General features: G+C 50.7%; 24 non-coding genes across 24 annotated transcripts; 16 read left to right on the forward strand and 8 right to left on the reverse strand.

Moving 5' to 3' along the window:
- Positions 1 to 5,744: 5,744 nt before the first annotated feature.
- On the forward strand, positions 5,745 to 5,836 carry Trnai-uau. Its single transcript is given in 2 exon segments — positions 5,745 to 5,782; positions 5,801 to 5,836. It is a non-coding gene; the product is annotated as a tRNA-Ile (tRNA).
- A 111-nt stretch (positions 5,837 to 5,947) lies between these two features.
- Positions 5,948 to 6,019, forward strand: Trnad-guc. Its single transcript has one exon. It is a non-coding gene; the product is annotated as a tRNA-Asp (tRNA).
- A 236-nt stretch (positions 6,020 to 6,255) lies between these two features.
- Trnam-cau lies at positions 6,256 to 6,327 on the reverse strand. The gene has a single exon. It is a non-coding gene; the product is annotated as a tRNA-Met (tRNA).
- Positions 6,328 to 6,601: 274 nt separating this feature from the next.
- On the reverse strand, positions 6,602 to 6,674 carry Trnar-acg. The gene has a single exon. It is a non-coding gene; the product is annotated as a tRNA-Arg (tRNA).
- A 440-nt stretch (positions 6,675 to 7,114) lies between these two features.
- Positions 7,115 to 7,206, forward strand: Trnai-uau. Its single transcript is given in 2 exon segments — positions 7,115 to 7,152; positions 7,171 to 7,206. It is a non-coding gene; the product is annotated as a tRNA-Ile (tRNA).
- A 111-nt stretch (positions 7,207 to 7,317) lies between these two features.
- On the forward strand, positions 7,318 to 7,389 carry Trnad-guc. Its single transcript has one exon. It is a non-coding gene; the product is annotated as a tRNA-Asp (tRNA).
- Positions 7,390 to 7,971: 582 nt separating this feature from the next.
- Positions 7,972 to 8,044, reverse strand: Trnar-acg. Its single transcript has one exon. It is a non-coding gene; the product is annotated as a tRNA-Arg (tRNA).
- Positions 8,045 to 8,484: 440 nt separating this feature from the next.
- Positions 8,485 to 8,576, forward strand: Trnai-uau. The gene is given in 2 exon segments: positions 8,485 to 8,522; positions 8,541 to 8,576. It is a non-coding gene; the product is annotated as a tRNA-Ile (tRNA).
- Positions 8,577 to 8,687: 111 nt separating this feature from the next.
- On the forward strand, positions 8,688 to 8,759 carry Trnad-guc. Its single transcript has one exon. It is a non-coding gene; the product is annotated as a tRNA-Asp (tRNA).
- Positions 8,760 to 9,341: 582 nt separating this feature from the next.
- Positions 9,342 to 9,414, reverse strand: Trnar-acg. Its single transcript has one exon. It is a non-coding gene; the product is annotated as a tRNA-Arg (tRNA).
- A 440-nt stretch (positions 9,415 to 9,854) lies between these two features.
- On the forward strand, positions 9,855 to 9,946 carry Trnai-uau. The gene is given in 2 exon segments: positions 9,855 to 9,892; positions 9,911 to 9,946. It is a non-coding gene; the product is annotated as a tRNA-Ile (tRNA).
- Positions 9,947 to 10,057: 111 nt separating this feature from the next.
- On the forward strand, positions 10,058 to 10,129 carry Trnad-guc. The gene has a single exon. It is a non-coding gene; the product is annotated as a tRNA-Asp (tRNA).
- Positions 10,130 to 10,711: 582 nt separating this feature from the next.
- On the reverse strand, positions 10,712 to 10,784 carry Trnar-acg. The gene has a single exon. It is a non-coding gene; the product is annotated as a tRNA-Arg (tRNA).
- A 441-nt stretch (positions 10,785 to 11,225) lies between these two features.
- On the forward strand, positions 11,226 to 11,317 carry Trnai-uau. The gene is given in 2 exon segments: positions 11,226 to 11,263; positions 11,282 to 11,317. It is a non-coding gene; the product is annotated as a tRNA-Ile (tRNA).
- Positions 11,318 to 11,428: 111 nt separating this feature from the next.
- Trnad-guc lies at positions 11,429 to 11,500 on the forward strand. The gene has a single exon. It is a non-coding gene; the product is annotated as a tRNA-Asp (tRNA).
- A 582-nt stretch (positions 11,501 to 12,082) lies between these two features.
- Trnar-acg lies at positions 12,083 to 12,155 on the reverse strand. Its single transcript has one exon. It is a non-coding gene; the product is annotated as a tRNA-Arg (tRNA).
- Positions 12,156 to 12,596: 441 nt separating this feature from the next.
- On the forward strand, positions 12,597 to 12,688 carry Trnai-uau. Its single transcript is given in 2 exon segments — positions 12,597 to 12,634; positions 12,653 to 12,688. It is a non-coding gene; the product is annotated as a tRNA-Ile (tRNA).
- Positions 12,689 to 12,799: 111 nt separating this feature from the next.
- On the forward strand, positions 12,800 to 12,871 carry Trnad-guc. The gene has a single exon. It is a non-coding gene; the product is annotated as a tRNA-Asp (tRNA).
- A 558-nt stretch (positions 12,872 to 13,429) lies between these two features.
- Trnar-acg lies at positions 13,430 to 13,502 on the reverse strand. The gene has a single exon. It is a non-coding gene; the product is annotated as a tRNA-Arg (tRNA).
- A 441-nt stretch (positions 13,503 to 13,943) lies between these two features.
- Trnai-uau lies at positions 13,944 to 14,035 on the forward strand. The gene is given in 2 exon segments: positions 13,944 to 13,981; positions 14,000 to 14,035. It is a non-coding gene; the product is annotated as a tRNA-Ile (tRNA).
- Positions 14,036 to 14,146: 111 nt separating this feature from the next.
- Positions 14,147 to 14,218, forward strand: Trnad-guc. The gene has a single exon. It is a non-coding gene; the product is annotated as a tRNA-Asp (tRNA).
- A 558-nt stretch (positions 14,219 to 14,776) lies between these two features.
- On the reverse strand, positions 14,777 to 14,849 carry Trnar-acg. The gene has a single exon. It is a non-coding gene; the product is annotated as a tRNA-Arg (tRNA).
- Positions 14,850 to 15,290: 441 nt separating this feature from the next.
- On the forward strand, positions 15,291 to 15,382 carry Trnai-uau. Its single transcript is given in 2 exon segments — positions 15,291 to 15,328; positions 15,347 to 15,382. It is a non-coding gene; the product is annotated as a tRNA-Ile (tRNA).
- Positions 15,383 to 15,493: 111 nt separating this feature from the next.
- Positions 15,494 to 15,565, forward strand: Trnad-guc. Its single transcript has one exon. It is a non-coding gene; the product is annotated as a tRNA-Asp (tRNA).
- The last annotated feature ends 239 nt before the right edge of the window (positions 15,566 to 15,804 follow it).

Consider the following 15,804-nt stretch of genomic DNA (forward strand, 5'->3'; position numbering starts at 1 on the left):
CTGAAGCACAGTGGCACCAATACGTAGTAATTTCCCTTGGTTCAGAGTCTTGTGATACTGATATGTGGACACGGGGCTTGTGATGCAGTGTCTATCCAAACAGGTAAAAGCTTGGCAGGAAAGCAAAATAAGTAAGAGCTAGCGACAATGTCTTCCCTATCGTGAAGTGAGATCAGTATGCCCCTATACCGGTGCCATTAATGTAACTGGCGCAGGAGCGATCAAGAGAAGTGGAAACTTAACCAATCCCCTGCTTTTCGAAGACAATACTAAGCATATTCGCAAAGTCCCTCTTAAGATGTGGGAAAGATTGTTGCGTCCAGTACTCATGAAGCATGTAACCAATAAACGAAATAAAATCGGAAATACCATCACCATCAACCACTGCAAAAATGTAACGGCCAAGAAGCCACATAATGGTATTGTTCTTTGTCCCGGGATAAAAAACCGTGTCCGGCCAGCAGAGAATATCAGTTGTAAATGCCGATTCCGAGCTCCTGGTGAGTAACGCCAATCGTCGGCGCAGCCAGTACCACATGCGAAGACGGTCAGCGCAGGTAAATCGGTGTTGGAGTGTATCAACACAACCACACGTTTGACAAAGCGGAGAGACACTTAAACCTATGCGATGAAGTCGTTCATTCGTAGGAATCAGCTGGTGAACTACCTTATACCATAGGGAGGCAACAGGTGCTGAATGAACGGGTAAGCTAATATTCGTCCATATGTGACGCCAATTAAAACGGGGATATTGCAAAACAATCGGGATGGAAGAAGAAGACCTGTGCCATTTGTCAAGCAGTGTTCGCATAGTAAAAACAGGACGACGTTGGAAGTGGAGATCCAGATAACTAATCTCAATGTAGAAGTCCCGAACATGCCGTAGCTTCGCATTTAGAGGCCCTACGTTAATAGGCGGTGACAAGCTCGCAGGACGAACGACATGGAATAATCGCGAAGTAACAGTCGGGGACTCAGAAAATAAAAGATGGAGGGTGCGCTTAACATAAAGGGCAGCAGCCTTGACACGGACATCGGTGAACGACAAGCCGCCCTCAAGTCGCGGCTTCGTAAGAACATCACAACGTAATTTAAAAATGTGCCCCCGCCAAATATATCTGTTAATAAGCTGGACCATTTTTGCACCCTGCATTCTGGGAAGCGGAAACAACTGAGCAACATAATATACTTTACATAAAACATAAGTGTCTAATACATGCTTTTTTTGCAGTATCGGTATCGAACGCCATGAGTGTTCGAATAAAACACCTTGAAGCTTGGAAATGGCCACTTGCCAATTTTTCGCAGCCATACGAAGAGGACACCGTTCAAGATAGATACCTAAATGTGTATGATGTTCAACAGCCGTAACCCACGGAACAACCACATGTTCAAAGCCCCGCAAATTCAGGAGTTTGCTTTTACGGGGGTTGATACGAGAACCTGAGGCCGCAGAAAATTTATCTAGTTCCATTTTCAACGGCGGCACTTCTGCGGTGGAACGAAGCAAAACAACCAAATCATCAGCATAAGCTGTTGCTGTCAGGGTAACCCCAGAGATCGTAAGACCACGAAGTGTCGAGTTGAGACGTGTGAGGAGTGGTTGAAGGGAGAGAGCATAAAGGGTCATGGATAAAGGGCTACCTTGCGGGACGCCACGTTTAATATCAATGACCTTCGTTAGCTGGCCATTAATGTCAATCTTAGCAGAAATACCAGTCGTCATATTCTTAAGTACCAGCAGCGCCTTTTCATTAAAACCGAGTCGGCGCAGCAGAAGCTCTAAAAACGAATGGGACACACGATCAAAAGCCTTACTAAAATCAACAAATAAAAGCGCACAGGAAATATTGGTGACAGCGACAATCGACACGACATCACGATACCCCGCCAGAGGAGTCAATATGGAGCGCCCTGGAAAGCAGCTTTGACAAGGAGTTATCACAGGTGTAAGCAAGAGGGATAGACGTGCATTAACAGCCCTAGCAGCCGTCTTATAATCAAAATTTAAAAGGGTTAAAGGACGAAAGTCACTAGCTGTCTTCAAACCAGCAGATTTTGGTATCAGGACAACCGTACCTCTCTTGAAATCGGCTGGAATTGTGCCACCATTCAAGATTTCATTTACAATATCCGTAAAAACAGGCCCTATAATAGTCCAAAAGCGAACAAAAAATTCCTTAGGAAGGCCATCCGGACCAGGAGATTTGTGAGATGGTGAACAAGCAATGAAAGCTGAAATTTCGTCTGCAGTAAAAGGAGCTAAAAATTCCACATTATGGTCCTCTGTTAAAACTGATGGGATAGCAGTTAAAATCTCATCAACATCAAGCGGATCAGAATCAGCCACAGCATATAAGGTCTCATAGTAGCAGGTAAGTTCATGGGTTATTTGATTCTGTAAGGTAAGCCGGCAACCATCAGCTGCCATAAGGCCGTCAATCAATACACGTCGACGGTGCTTGTGGTGACGAAACAGGTGGTACATGGAAGTCATTTCATGTGCTAAGGTGGACGGCGGTTTAGATTTAATCTTCAATCCTTCCATCTGAAGCCGTTTAATACTAAGGAGCTTGGCTTTAATTTTCCGAATCTCAGAAAGGTGGGCACCTGTCATTCGAGAAGTATCATAAAGTTCGCGAAGCACCGAATAATAATACTCAAAAGTCAGTTTCAGATCTCGCGCTCTATTATAACTGTAGGACATTAAAGTGCGACGTAGTTTTGGCTTCGCACAGTGGATCCACCAGTGAAGCTTAGACGGATAGTATCGCAGAGAACGTAAACACATGTCCCACGCCGTCTGTATTAGAGGTTCGATGTCAGGGTCATCGAGCAAGGAGACATTTAATTTCCACAGCGGCCGATAAAGTTTAAGAGGCTGACGCTCCAAATTAATTATAACCGCAAGGGCACAATGATCCGTAAAACTGGCTGGAATAACATCTACATTTAAAACAGAAACACTAAGGGGATCAGAAATATACAATCGGTCCAGTCGACTACTTGACGTGGCAGTAAAAAATGTAAATTTAACTAAAGTGGGGTGTTTAACCTCCCACGCATCGCGTAGTCGTAGTTGACGTACAAGAGAAGGTAGCTCGAAACAATAATTAAAATGAGGGGATTGGTCCTTAGCTTGTAATACACAATTAAAATCACCCCCTAATATCAAAGTCGCAGGATTTTTGCGTAAAAGATAAATCAGATCCTCTTTATAAAAACGAGACCTTTCCTGCCGTTTGCTGGAACCAGAGGGGGCGTAAATATTAACCAAGGTTGTGTCAAATAACCGACAACCAATACCCCTTCCCGAGTCTAAGAGCTCAATTTCGGTAACGGGGATACCGTCACGAATTAGTAAGGCAGTACCTGTGGAAAACTCAGGCGCAAAATTTAGAATAGTGCGAAAGCCAGGAACAAACAGGTGTGCAACGGAGACTTCCTGCAGGAAAACAACATCAGCTGCAGAGTCATAAATGAACTGCTGCAGAGACGCTAACTTCAGAGCAGATTGAATGCTATTTATATTTAAGGTAATAAACGTGTACGCCTGCAACATCAACAAAACAAAAGGGAAAATGAACCCTAATTACACCACATTAGAAGCAACGACATCCAGATCATCAACATCAGACATGGCAGAGGGTGATTGCCCGGAATCAACGGAATCAGAGTCATCCTTTGCATGCTTGTGTTTTTTCCGCACCGCGTGAAGATTGGGGGGCACTTTCACCCGACGGCGTATCTGATGCACACCAGATTCAAGAGCAGGTGGAGTGGGGGGTTCGAGATCAGGCACGTCAACCAAGGCATCCGAAGGATTAGCAGGGCGAGAGGAATCAGAAGAAGGAGCAAGCAAGGGGAAAACTGCATCAGGAACGTCGGCACCGGCATCAGAAGGTGTAGGTATTGGAAGTGTAGGAGGTGGAGAGATAGGGTTGGAATCCGCTGAAGCGGAGCGCGCAGTTCTAGAAGCGATTTTCCGACAAACAGCTGTCTGCACCGAAGTGTCGTCAACATGTGGTGATGCCTGTGTCGGGGGGGATGTCAACACCACCTCGACCGAATGTTGGGGCTCTTGCGCCGACGGCGTGGCATCAAGTTTGACGTCATCAGGCAAAGCAGGAGACACAGTGGGAACAGAATCCAAAACAAGCATGGGAGATTCCGGAAGTCTCTCGTCAGATCCGCAAACCGGCTGCGAAACAGCAGCTTCGTCATCAGTGCTACCGGTATCACTAGCACGACGGCGTTTGTTATTGGAAACAGACGGGATCGGTGTAGAAGCAGCCGATACATCTGGGCGAGTGGGTAACGGGGGGAAACCTGCATCAGAGGAAGGTGTCACCCGTTGTGAAGAATCTACTGCAGGAGGCTGACACGAGACAGTGGAGGAAGCTGCTGGCACAAGATCGGCAACCGTTAATTTGCGGCGTTGTGCTAGCCCATTTTTAAGCACAAACACCCGCTTAGGGCAATTAGCACGAACATGACCATTTTCATTACATAGAAAACACGTACCAACTTGCCCCTCATAAGTAAGATGAACACGATAACCACATACAACCAGATGGGACGGTATGTTCGACTTAATATGCATTTCAACCGATCTGACACCATTATAACATTGCAGCTTATGTTGTGCAGACCAACGTTCATTTCGAATTGACCGAACGGTACCATAACCAAGCAAAGCTTCCTTGAGGTAACTGATTTCAACTTCAGGGGGTAAATTATAAACCCGAACTGTGGTATACGTAATTTCAGCATTTGAAACAGTAACACTGCTAACAGAACCATCTCTATGACGGAACGACACTTGCTCACCATGTTTAAGTAAAATCTTATCTAGCAAAACCGGGTTCAACAATTTCACAAAAAAGCAGTAAAGTTCTGTGTCAAAATACGCCGTATGTACCTGGTCCGATGTAATGCCAATCGTATCCACAATCCATTCGTGAATTTCCAACGAAGTTGGTTGAACATTTCTGGTAGCCTTGTTAAACTGAAAACTGAGAGTACACTTCCGCGGAAACAACCGGGAAGCCATAACACTTAATTAATGCGGCAAGAGCCGCTATACAACACAAGACACAACACAAACACTAAGGCGACGAAACAACGAAGAAAAGAAGACAAAGAAACGTCACACACAGAAAGTAAATAGTCACAACCCGAGGGAAACGGCGGATCGAATACACAGCACGTGCGATCGCTGTCGCGTCTCAAGCGGAACTGTGGATTCGAACCTGGAATCTTCTGATCCGTAGTCAGACGCGTTATCCGTTGCGCCACAGGGCCACTGTTCGCGTTTCGTAATAAGAGGCTGCTACACATCGCGGAGCAACGCGTTCTCGGTGGCTCGTCAACTGCGTGTCGTCCACTGACAACGGCGGCGCGGCCACTCCGGTCTTCCGCACTCTGCAGGGAGCTGCCAAGGAAGGCATCTCCCCTCTAGCTGCTCGGCCATGGTGCGCCTGCATAGCTTAGAGCTTGCCACACATCTGCCCTCGCCGTTGGACAGGTAGCAGATGGCAAGGCGCGCGTTTTCTGCAATTTTTCGGTGATGACAAGCGGCTGATATGCTTGTAAGTGTAGCATATGAAACAAGAATCGTATGAAGCATCCGTAGACAGGTGCTAAAGTCGCAGTATGGCCGCAGGTGACGGTCGTATGAGGGTCTGTTGCCACAACAGGTTGGCAGCAAAGCGAATACCGCTAACTGAAAGCACCCTGCTGTAGCCCCAGTGGCGCAATTGGTTAGCGCACGGTACTTATAAGGCAGTAGCCGTGAGCAATGCCGGGGTTGTGAGTTCGAGCCTCACCTGGGGCATACTTTTATTTCGTAGCAGCTGACTCTGAAAGCATCGGGACGCTAGATTTGAGATGTATCACCTACTTGAGAATCATAAGTGAGCGTGCATTGTAGGTACCGATTGCGTATTCCTCGGTAGTATAGTGGTTAGTATCCCCGCCTGTCACGCGGGAGACCGGGGTTCGATTCCCCGCCGGGGAGGTGCGATTTTTATATCGCAAAAGTTGCACGTGTGGCCCGAAAGGACATTAACGTTGTGATCGAGAAATGTAGTTGCTGCAGAATCGTAAGAAAGTCTGCGTCTTAGGAAGTGTTTCTCGTATTCTTCACACCACGTCGTCGTCGTTTCAGAACTTACAGGGTTTGCTGTTGACGCTGAATCATCGCACCCGAGGCTTAGTGAACGAGCTCGAAGCACCCAAGAAAAAGAATAATTTTAGCAGAGCGTGGTTTCGATCCACGGACCTCTGGGTTATGGGCCCAGCACGCTTCCACTGCGCCACTCTGCTGCGTGGAGGTGTTCGCCCTCTGCGGTGCGTGACATGGGACACTTGGAAAAGCGTTGTCTGCGTCGCGTACCGATTAATTAACTGTGTGACATCTCTCAGCTTGACTTGTCTCGACTTTGCTCGACTGACGCTACGCTGACGCTTGCACGAAGCGATATTTACCACGATCGTCTCGAGATGCAGCTGCGAGATGCTCAGGATTGACATTGCACTGCACGCAGGTGGAAACATTCGAACGCACTGCCTAGCTACGCGCCCGCAACTAACAAAATGCCGACCCTGCCAGGATTCGAACCTGGAATCTTCTGATCCGTAGTCAGACGCGTTATCCGTTGCGCCACAGGGCCACTGTTCGCGTTTCGTAATAAGAGGCTGCTACACATCGCGGAGCAACGCGTTCTCGGTGGCTCGTCAACTGCGTGTCGTCCACTGACAACGGCGGCGCGGCCACTCCGGTCTTCCGCACTCTGCAGGGAGCTGCCAAGGAAGGCATCTCCCCTCTAGCTGCTCGGCCATGTTGCGCCTGCATAGCTTAGAGCTTGCCACACATCTGCCCTCGCCGTTGGACAGGTAGCAGATGGCAAGGCGCGCGTTTTCTGCAATTTTTCGGTGATGACAAGCGGCTGATATGCTTGTAAGTGTAGCATATGAAACAAGAATCGTATGAAGCATCCGTAGACAGGTGCTAAAGTCGCAGTATGGCCGCAGGTGACGGTCGTATGAGGGTCTGTTGCCACAACAGGTTGGCAGCAAAGCGAATACCGCTAACTGAAAGCACCCTGCTGTAGCCCCAGTGGCGCAATTGGTTAGCGCACGGTACTTATAAGGCAGTAGCCGTGAGCAATGCCGGGGTTGTGAGTTCGAGCCTCACCTGGGGCATACTTTTATTTCGTAGCAGCTGACTCTGAAAGCATCGGGACGCTAGATTTGAGATGTATCACCTACTTGAGAATCATAAGTGAGCGTGCATTGTAGGTACGGATTGCGTATTCCTCGGTAGTATAGTGGTTAGTATCCCCGCCTGTCACGCGGGAGACCGGGGTTCGATTCCCCGCTGGGGAGGTGCGACTTTTATATCGCAAAAGTTGCACGTGTGGCCCGAAAGGACATTAACGTTGTGATCGAGAAATGTAGTTGCTGCAGAATCGTAAGAAAGTCTGCGTCTTAGGAAGTGTTTCTCGTATTCTTCACACCACGTCGTCGTCGTTTCAGAACTTACAGGGTTTGCTGTTGACGCTGAATCATCGCACCCCAGGCTTAGTGAACGAGCTCGAAGCACCCAAGAAAAAGAATAATTTTAGCAGAGCGTGGTTTCGATCCACGGACCTCTGGGTTATGGGCCCAGCACGCTTCCACTGCGCCACTCTGCTGCGTGGAGGTGTTCGCCCTCTGCGGTGCGTGACATGGGACACTTGGAAAAGCGTTGTCTGCGTCGCGTACCGATTAATTAACTGTGTGACATCTCTCAGCTTGACTTGTCTCGACTTTGCTCGACTGACGCTACGCTGACGCTTGCACGAAGCGATATTTACCACGATCGTCTCGAGATGCAGCTGCGAGATGCTCAGGATTGACATTGCACTGCACGCAGGTGGAAACATTCGAACGCACTGCCTAGCTACGCGCCCGCAACTAACAAAATGCCGACCCTGCCAGGATTCGAACCTGGAATCTTCTGATCCGTAGTCAGACGCGTTATCCGTTGCGCCACAGGGCCACTGTTCGCGTTTCGTAATAAGAGGCTGCTACACATCGCGGAGCAACGCGTTCTCGGTGGCTCGTCAACTGCGTGTCGTCCACTGACAACGGCGGCGCGGCCACTCCGGTCTTCCGCACTCTGCAGGGAGCTGCCAAGGAAGGCATCTCCCCTCTAGCTGCTCGGCCATGTTGCGCCTGCATAGCTTAGAGCTTGCCACACATCTGCCCTCGCCGTTGGACAGGTAGCAGATGGCAAGGCGCGCGTTTTCTGCAATTTTTCGGTGATGACAAGCGGCTGATATGCTTGTAAGTGTAGCATATGAAACAAGAATCGTATGAAGCATCCGTAGACAGGTGCTAAAGTCGCAGTATGGCCGCAGGTGACGGTCGTATGAGGGTCTGTTGCCACAACAGGTTGGCAGCAAAGCGAATACCGCTAACTGAAAGCACCCTGCTGTAGCCCCAGTGGCGCAATTGGTTAGCGCACGGTACTTATAAGGCAGTAGCCGTGAGCAATGCCGGGGTTGTGAGTTCGAGCCTCACCTGGGGCATACTTTTATTTCGTAGCAGCTGACTCTGAAAGCATCGGGACGCTAGATTTGAGATGTATCACCTACTTGAGAATCATAAGTGAGCGTGCATTGTAGGTACGGATTGCGTATTCCTCGGTAGTATAGTGGTTAGTATCCCCGCCTGTCACGCGGGAGACCGGGGTTCGATTCCCCGCTGGGGAGGTGCGACTTTTATATCGCAAAAGTTGCACGTGTGGCCCGAAAGGACATTAACGTTGTGATCGAGAAATGTAGTTGCTGCAGAATCGTAAGAAAGTCTGCGTCTTAGGAAGTGTTTCTCGTATTCTTCACACCACGTCGTCGTCGTTTCAGAACTTACAGGGTTTGCTGTTGACGCTGAATCATCGCACCCGAGGCTTAGTGAACGAGCTCGAAGCACCCAAGAAAAAGAATAATTTTAGCAGAGCGTGGTTTCGATCCACGGACCTCTGGGTTATGGGCCCAGCACGCTTCCACTGCGCCACTCTGCTGCGTGGAGGTGTTCGCCCTCTGCGGTGCGTGACATGGGACACTTGGAAAAGCGTTGTCTGCGTCGCGTACCGATTAATTAACTGTGTGACATCTCTCAGCTTGACTTGTCTCGACTTTGCTCGACTGACGCTACGCTGACGCTTGCACGAAGCGATATTTACCACGATCGTCTCGAGATGCAGCTGCGAGATGCTCAGGATTGACATTGCACTGCACGCAGGTGGAAACATTCGAACGCACTGCCTAGCTACGCGCCCGCAACCAACAAAATGCCGACCCTGCCAGGATTCGAACCTGGAATCTTCTGATCCGTAGTCAGACGCGTTATCCGTTGCGCCACAGGGCCACTGTTCGCGTTTCGTAATAAGAGGCTGCTACACATCGCGGAGCAACGCGTTCTCGGTGGCTCGTCAACTGCGTGTCGTCCACTGACAACGGCGGCGCGGCCACTCCGGTCTTCCGCACTCTGCAGGGAGCTGCCAAGGAAGGCATCTCCCCTCTAGCTGCTCGGCCATGTTGCGCCTGCATAGCTTAGAGCTTGCCACACATCTGCCCTCGCCGTTGGACAGGTAGCAGATGGCAAGGCGCGCGTTTTCTGCAATTTTTCGGTGATGACAAGCGGCTGATATGCTTGTAAGTGTAGCATATGAAACAAGAATCGTATGAAGCATCCGTAGACAGGTGCTAAAGTCGCAGTATGGCCGCAGGTGACGGTCGTATGAGGGTCTGTTGCCACAACAGGTTGGCAGCAAAGCGAATACCGCTAACTGAAAGCACCCTGCTGTAGCCCCAGTGGCGCAATTGGTTAGCGCACGGTACTTATAAGGCAGTAGCCGTGAGCAATGCCGGGGTTGTGAGTTCGAGCCTCACCTGGGGCATACTTTTATTTCGTAGCAGCTGACTCTGAAAGCATCGGGACGCTAGATTTGAGATGTATCACCTACTTGAGAATCATAAGTGAGCGTGCATTGTAGGTACCGATTGCGTATTCCTCGGTAGTATAGTGGTTAGTATCCCCGCCTGTCACGCGGGAGACCGGGGTTCGATTCCCCGCTGGGGAGGTGCGACTTTTATATCGCAAAAGTTGCACGTGTGGCCCGAAAGGACATTAACGTTGTGATCGAGAAATGTAGTTGCTGCAGAATCGTAAGAAAGTCTGCGTCTTAGGAAGTGTTTCTCGTATTCTTCACACCACGTCGTCGTCGTTTCAGAACTTACAGGGTTTGCTGTTGACGCTGAATCATCGCACCCGAGGCTTAGTGAACGAGCTCGAAGCACCCAAGAAAAAGAATAATTTTAGCAGAGCGTGGTTTCGATCCACGGACCTCAGGGTTATGGGCCCAGCACGCTTCCACTGCGCCACTCTGCTGCGTGGAGGTGTTCGCCCTCTGCGGTGCGTGACATGGGACACTTGGAAAAGCGTTGTCTGCGTCGCGTACCGATTAATTAACTGTGTGACATCTCTCAGCTTGACTTGTCTCGACTTTGCTCGACTGACGCTACGCTGACGCTTGCACGAAGCGATATTTACCACGATCGTCTCGAGATGCAGCTGCGAGATGCTCAGGATTGACATTGCACTGCACGCAGGTGGAAACATTCGAACGCACTGCCTAGCTACGCGCCCGCAACTAACAAAATGCCGACCCTGCCAGGATTCGAACCTGGAATCTTCTGATCCGTAGTCAGACGCGTTATCCGTTGCGCCACAGGGCCACTGTTCGCGTTTCGTAATAAGAGGCTGCTACACATCGCGGAGCAACGCGTTCTCGGTGGCTCGTCAACTGCGTGTCGTCCACTGACAACGGCGGCGCGGCCACTCCGGTCTTCCGCACTCTGCAGGGAGCTGCCAAGGAAGGCATCTCCCCTCTAGCTGCTCGGCCATGGTGCGCCTGCATAGCTTAGAGCTTGCCACACATCTGCCCTCGCCGTTGGACAGGTAGCAGACGGCAAGGCGCGCGTTTTCTGCAATTTTTCGGTGATGACAAGCGGCTGATATGCTTGTAAGTGTAGCATATGAAACAAGAATCGTATGAAGCATCCGTAGACGGGTGCTAAAGTCGCAGTATGGCCGCAGGTGACGGTCGTATGATGGATCTGTAGCCACAACAGGTTGGCAGCAAAGCGAATACCGCTAACTGAAAGCACACTGCTGTAGCCCCAGTGGCGCAATTGGTTAGCGCACGGTACTTATAAGGCAGTAGCCGTGAGCAATGCCGGGGTTGTGAGTTCGAGCCTCACCTGGGGCATACTTTTATTTCGTAGCAGCTGACTCTGAAAGCATCGGGACGCTAGATTTGAGATGTATCACCTACTTGAGAATCATAAGTGAGCGTGCATTGTAGGTACGGATTGCGTATTCCTCGGTAGTATAGTGGTTAGTATCCCCGCCTGTCACGCGGGAGACCGGGGTTCGATTCCCCGCTGGGGAGGTGCGACTTTTATATCGCAAAAGTTGCACGTGTGGCCCGAAAGGACATTAACGTTGTGATCGAGAAATGTAGTTGCTGCAGAATCGTAAGAAAGTCTGCGTCTTAGGAAGTGTTTCTCGTATTCTTCACACCACGTCGTCGTCGTTTCAGAACTTACAGGGTTTGCTGTTGACGCTGAATCATCGCACCCGAGGCTTAGTGAACGAGCTCGAAGCACCCAAGAAAAAGAATAATTTTAGCAGAGCGTGGTTTCGATCCACGGACCTCTGGGTTATGGGCCCAGCACGCTTCCACTGCGCCACTCTGCTGCGTGGAGGTGTTCGCCCTCTGCGGTGCGTGACATGGGACACTTGGAAAAGCGTTGTCTGCGTCGCGTACCGATTAATTAACTGTGTGACATCTCTCAGCTTGACTTGTCTCGACTTTGCTCGACTGACGCTACGCTGACGCTTGCACGAAGCGATATTTACCACGATCGTCTCGAGATGCAGCTGCGAGATGCTCAGGATTGACATTGCACTGCACGCAGGTGGAAACATTCGAACGCACTGCCTAGCTACGCGCCCGCAACTAACAAAATGCCGACCCTGCCAGGATTCGAACCTGGAATCTTCTGATCCGTAGTCAGACGCGTTATCCGTTGCGCCACAAGGCCACTGTTCGCGCTTCGTAATAAGAGGCTGCTACACATCGCGGAGCAACGCGTTCTCGGTGGCTCGTCAACTGCGTGTCGTCCACTGACAACGGCGGCGCGGCCACTCCGGTCTTCCGCACTCTGCAGGGAGCTGCCAAGGAAGGCATCTCCCCTCTAGCTGCTCGGCCATGGTGCGCCTGCATAGCTTAGAGCTTGCCACACATCTGCCCTCGCCGTTGGACAGGTAGCAGACGGCAAGGCGCGCGTTTTCTGCAATTTTTCGGTGATGACAAGCGGCTGATATGCTTGTAAGTGTAGCATATGAAACAAGAATCGTATGAAGCATCCGTAGACGGGTGCTAAAGTCGCAGTATGGCCGCAGGTGACGGTCGTATGATGGATCTGTAGCCACAACAGGTTGGCAGCAAAGCGAATACCGCTAACTGAAAGCACCCTGCTGTAGCCCCAGTGGCGCAATTGGTTAGCGCACGGTACTTATAAGGCAGTAGCCGTGAGCAATGCCGGGGTTGTGAGCTCGAGCCTCACCTGGGGCATACTTTTATTTCGTAGCAGCTGACTCTGAAAGCATCGGGACGCTAGATTTGAGATGTATCACCTACTTGAGAATCATAAGTGAGCGTGCATTGTAGGTACCGATTGCGTATTCCTCGGTAGTATAGTGATTAGTATCCCCGCCTGTCACGCGGGAGACCGGGGTTCGATTCCCCGCCGGGGATGTGCGATTTTTATATCGCAAAAGTTGCACGTGTGGCCCGAAAGGACATTAACGTTGTGATCGAGAAATGTAGTTGCTGCAGAATCGTAAGAAAGTCTGCGTCTTAGGAAGTGTTTCTCGTATTCTTCACACCACGTCGTCGTCGTTTCAGAACTTACAGGGTTTGCTGTTGACGCTGAATCATCGCACCCGAGGCTTAGTGAACGAGCTCGAAGCACCCAAGAAAAAGAATAATTTTAGCAGAGCGTGGTTTCGATCCACGGACCTCTGGGTTATGGGCCCAGCACGCTTCCACTGCGCCACTCTGCGGTGCGTGACATGGGACACTTGGAAAAGCGTTGTCTGCGTCGCGTACCGATTAATTAACTGTGTGACATCTCTCAGCTTGACTTGTCTCGACTTTGCTCGACTGACGCTACGCTGACGCTTGCACGAAGCGATATTTACCACGATCGTCTCGAGATGCAGCTGCGAGATGCTCAGGATTGACATTGCACTGCACGCAGGTGGAAACATTCGAACGCACTGCCTAGCTACGCGCCCGCAACTAACAAAATGCCGACCCTGCCAGGATTCGAACCTGGAATCTTCTGATCCGTAGTCAGACGCGTTATCCGTTGCGCCACAGGGCCACTGTTCGCGTTTCGTAATAAGAGGCTGCTACACACCGCGGAGCAACGCGTTCTCGGTGGCTCGTCAACTGCGTGTCGTCCACTGACAACGGCGGCGCGGCCACTCCGGTCTTCCGCACTCTGCAGGGAGCTGCCAAGGAAGGCATCTCCCCTCTAGCTGCTCGGCCATGGTGCGCCTGCATAGCTTAGAGCTTGCCACACATCTGCCCTCGCCGTTGGACAGGTAGCAGACGGCAAGGCGCGCGTTTTCTGCAATTTTTCGGTGATGACAAGCGGCTGATATGCTTGTAAGTGTAGCATATGAAACAAGAATCGTATGAAGCATCCGTAGACGGGTGCTAAAGTCGCAGTATGGCCGCAGGTGACGGTCGTATGATGGATCTGTAGCCACAACAGGTTGGCAGCAAAGCGAATACCGCTAACTGAAAGCACCCTGCTGTAGCCCCAGTGGCGCAATTGGTTAGCGCACGGTACTTATAAGGCAGTAGCCGTGAGCAATGCCGGGGTTGTGAGTTCGAGCCTCACCTGGGGCATACTTTTATTTCGTAGCAGCTGACTCTGAAAGCATCGGGACGCTAGATTTGAGATGTATCACCTACTTGAGAATCATAAGTGAGCGTGCATTGTAGGTACCGATTGCGTATTCCTCGGTAGTATAGTGGTTAGTATCCCCGCCTGTCACGCGGGAGACCGGGGTTCGATTCCCCGCCGGGGAGGTGCGATTTTTATATCGCAAAAGTTGCACGTGTGGCCCGAAAGGACATTAACGTTGTGATCGAGAAATGTAGTTGCTGCAGAATCGTAAGAAAGTCTGCGTCTTAGGAAGTGTTTCTCGTATTCTTCACACCACGTCGTCGTCGTTTCAGAACTTACAGGGTTTGCTGTTGACGCTGAATCATCGCACCCGAGGCTTAGTGAACGAGCTCGAAGCACCCAAGAAAAAGAATAATTTTAGCAGAGCGTGGTTTCGATCCACGGACCTCTGGGTTATGGGCCCAGCACGCTTCCACTGCGCCACTCTGCGGTGCGTGACATGGGACACTTGGAAAAGCGTTGTCTGCGTCGCGTACCGATTAATTAACTGTGTGACATCTCTCAGCTTGACTTGTCTCGACTTTGCTCGACTGACGCTACGCTGACGCTTGCACGAAGCGATATTTACCACGATCGTCTCGAGATGCAGCTGCGAGATGCTCAGGATTGACATTGCACTGCACGCAGGTGGAAACATTCGAACGCACTGCCTAGCTACGCGCCCGCAACTAACAAAATGCCGACCCTGCCAGGATTCGAACCTGGAATCTTCTGATCCGTAGTCAGACGCGTTATCCGTTGCGCCACAGGGCCACTGTTCGCGTTTCGTAATAAGAGGCTGCTACACATCGCGGAGCAACGCGTTCTCGGTGGCTCGTCAACTGCGTGTCGTCCACTGACAACGGAGGCGCGGCCACTCCGGTCTTCCGCACTCTGCAGGGAGCTGCCAAGGAAGGCATCTCCCCTCTAGCTGCTCGGCCATGGTGCGCCTGCATAGCTTAGAGCATGCCACACATCTGCCCTCGCCGTTGGACAGGTAGCAGACGGCAAGGCGCGCGTTTTCTGCAATTTTTCGGTGATGACAAGCGGCTGATATGCTTGTAAGTGTAGCATATGAAACAAGAATCGTATGAAGCATCCGTAGACGGGTGCTAAAGTCGCAGTATGGCCGCAGGTGACGGTCGTATGATGGATCTGTAGCCACAACAGGTTGGCAGCAAAGCGAATACCGCTAACTGAAAGCACCCTGCTGTAGCCCCAGTGGCGCAATTGGTTAGCGCACGGTACTTATAAGGCAGTAGCCGTGAGCAATGCCGGGGTTGTGAGCTCGAGCCTCACCTGGGGCATACTTTTATTTCGTAGCAGCTGACTCTGAAAGCATCGGGACGCTAGATTTGAGATGTATCACCTACTTGAGAATCATAAGTGAGCGTGCATTGTAGGTACCGATTGCGTATTCCTCGGTAGTATAGTGGTTAGTATCCCCGCCTGTCACGCGGGAGACCGGGGTTCGATTCCCCGCCGGGGATGTGCGATTTTTATATCGCAAAAGTTGCACGTGTGGCCCGAAAGGACATTAACGTTGTGATCGAGAAATGTAGTTGCTGCAGAATCGTAAGAAAGTCTGCGTCTTAGGAAGTGTTTCTCGTATTCTTCACACCACGTCGTCGTCGTTTCAGAACTTACAGGGTTTGCTGTTGACGCTGAATCATCGCACCCGAGGCTTAGTGAACGAGCTCGAAGCACCCAAGAAAAAGAATAATTTTAG

This window comes from Schistocerca piceifrons, unplaced genomic scaffold (genome assembly GCF_021461385.2).
Source record: "Schistocerca piceifrons isolate TAMUIC-IGC-003096 unplaced genomic scaffold, iqSchPice1.1 HiC_scaffold_1684, whole genome shotgun sequence".
Lineage (NCBI taxonomy): Eukaryota > Metazoa > Arthropoda > Insecta > Orthoptera > Acrididae > Schistocerca > Schistocerca piceifrons.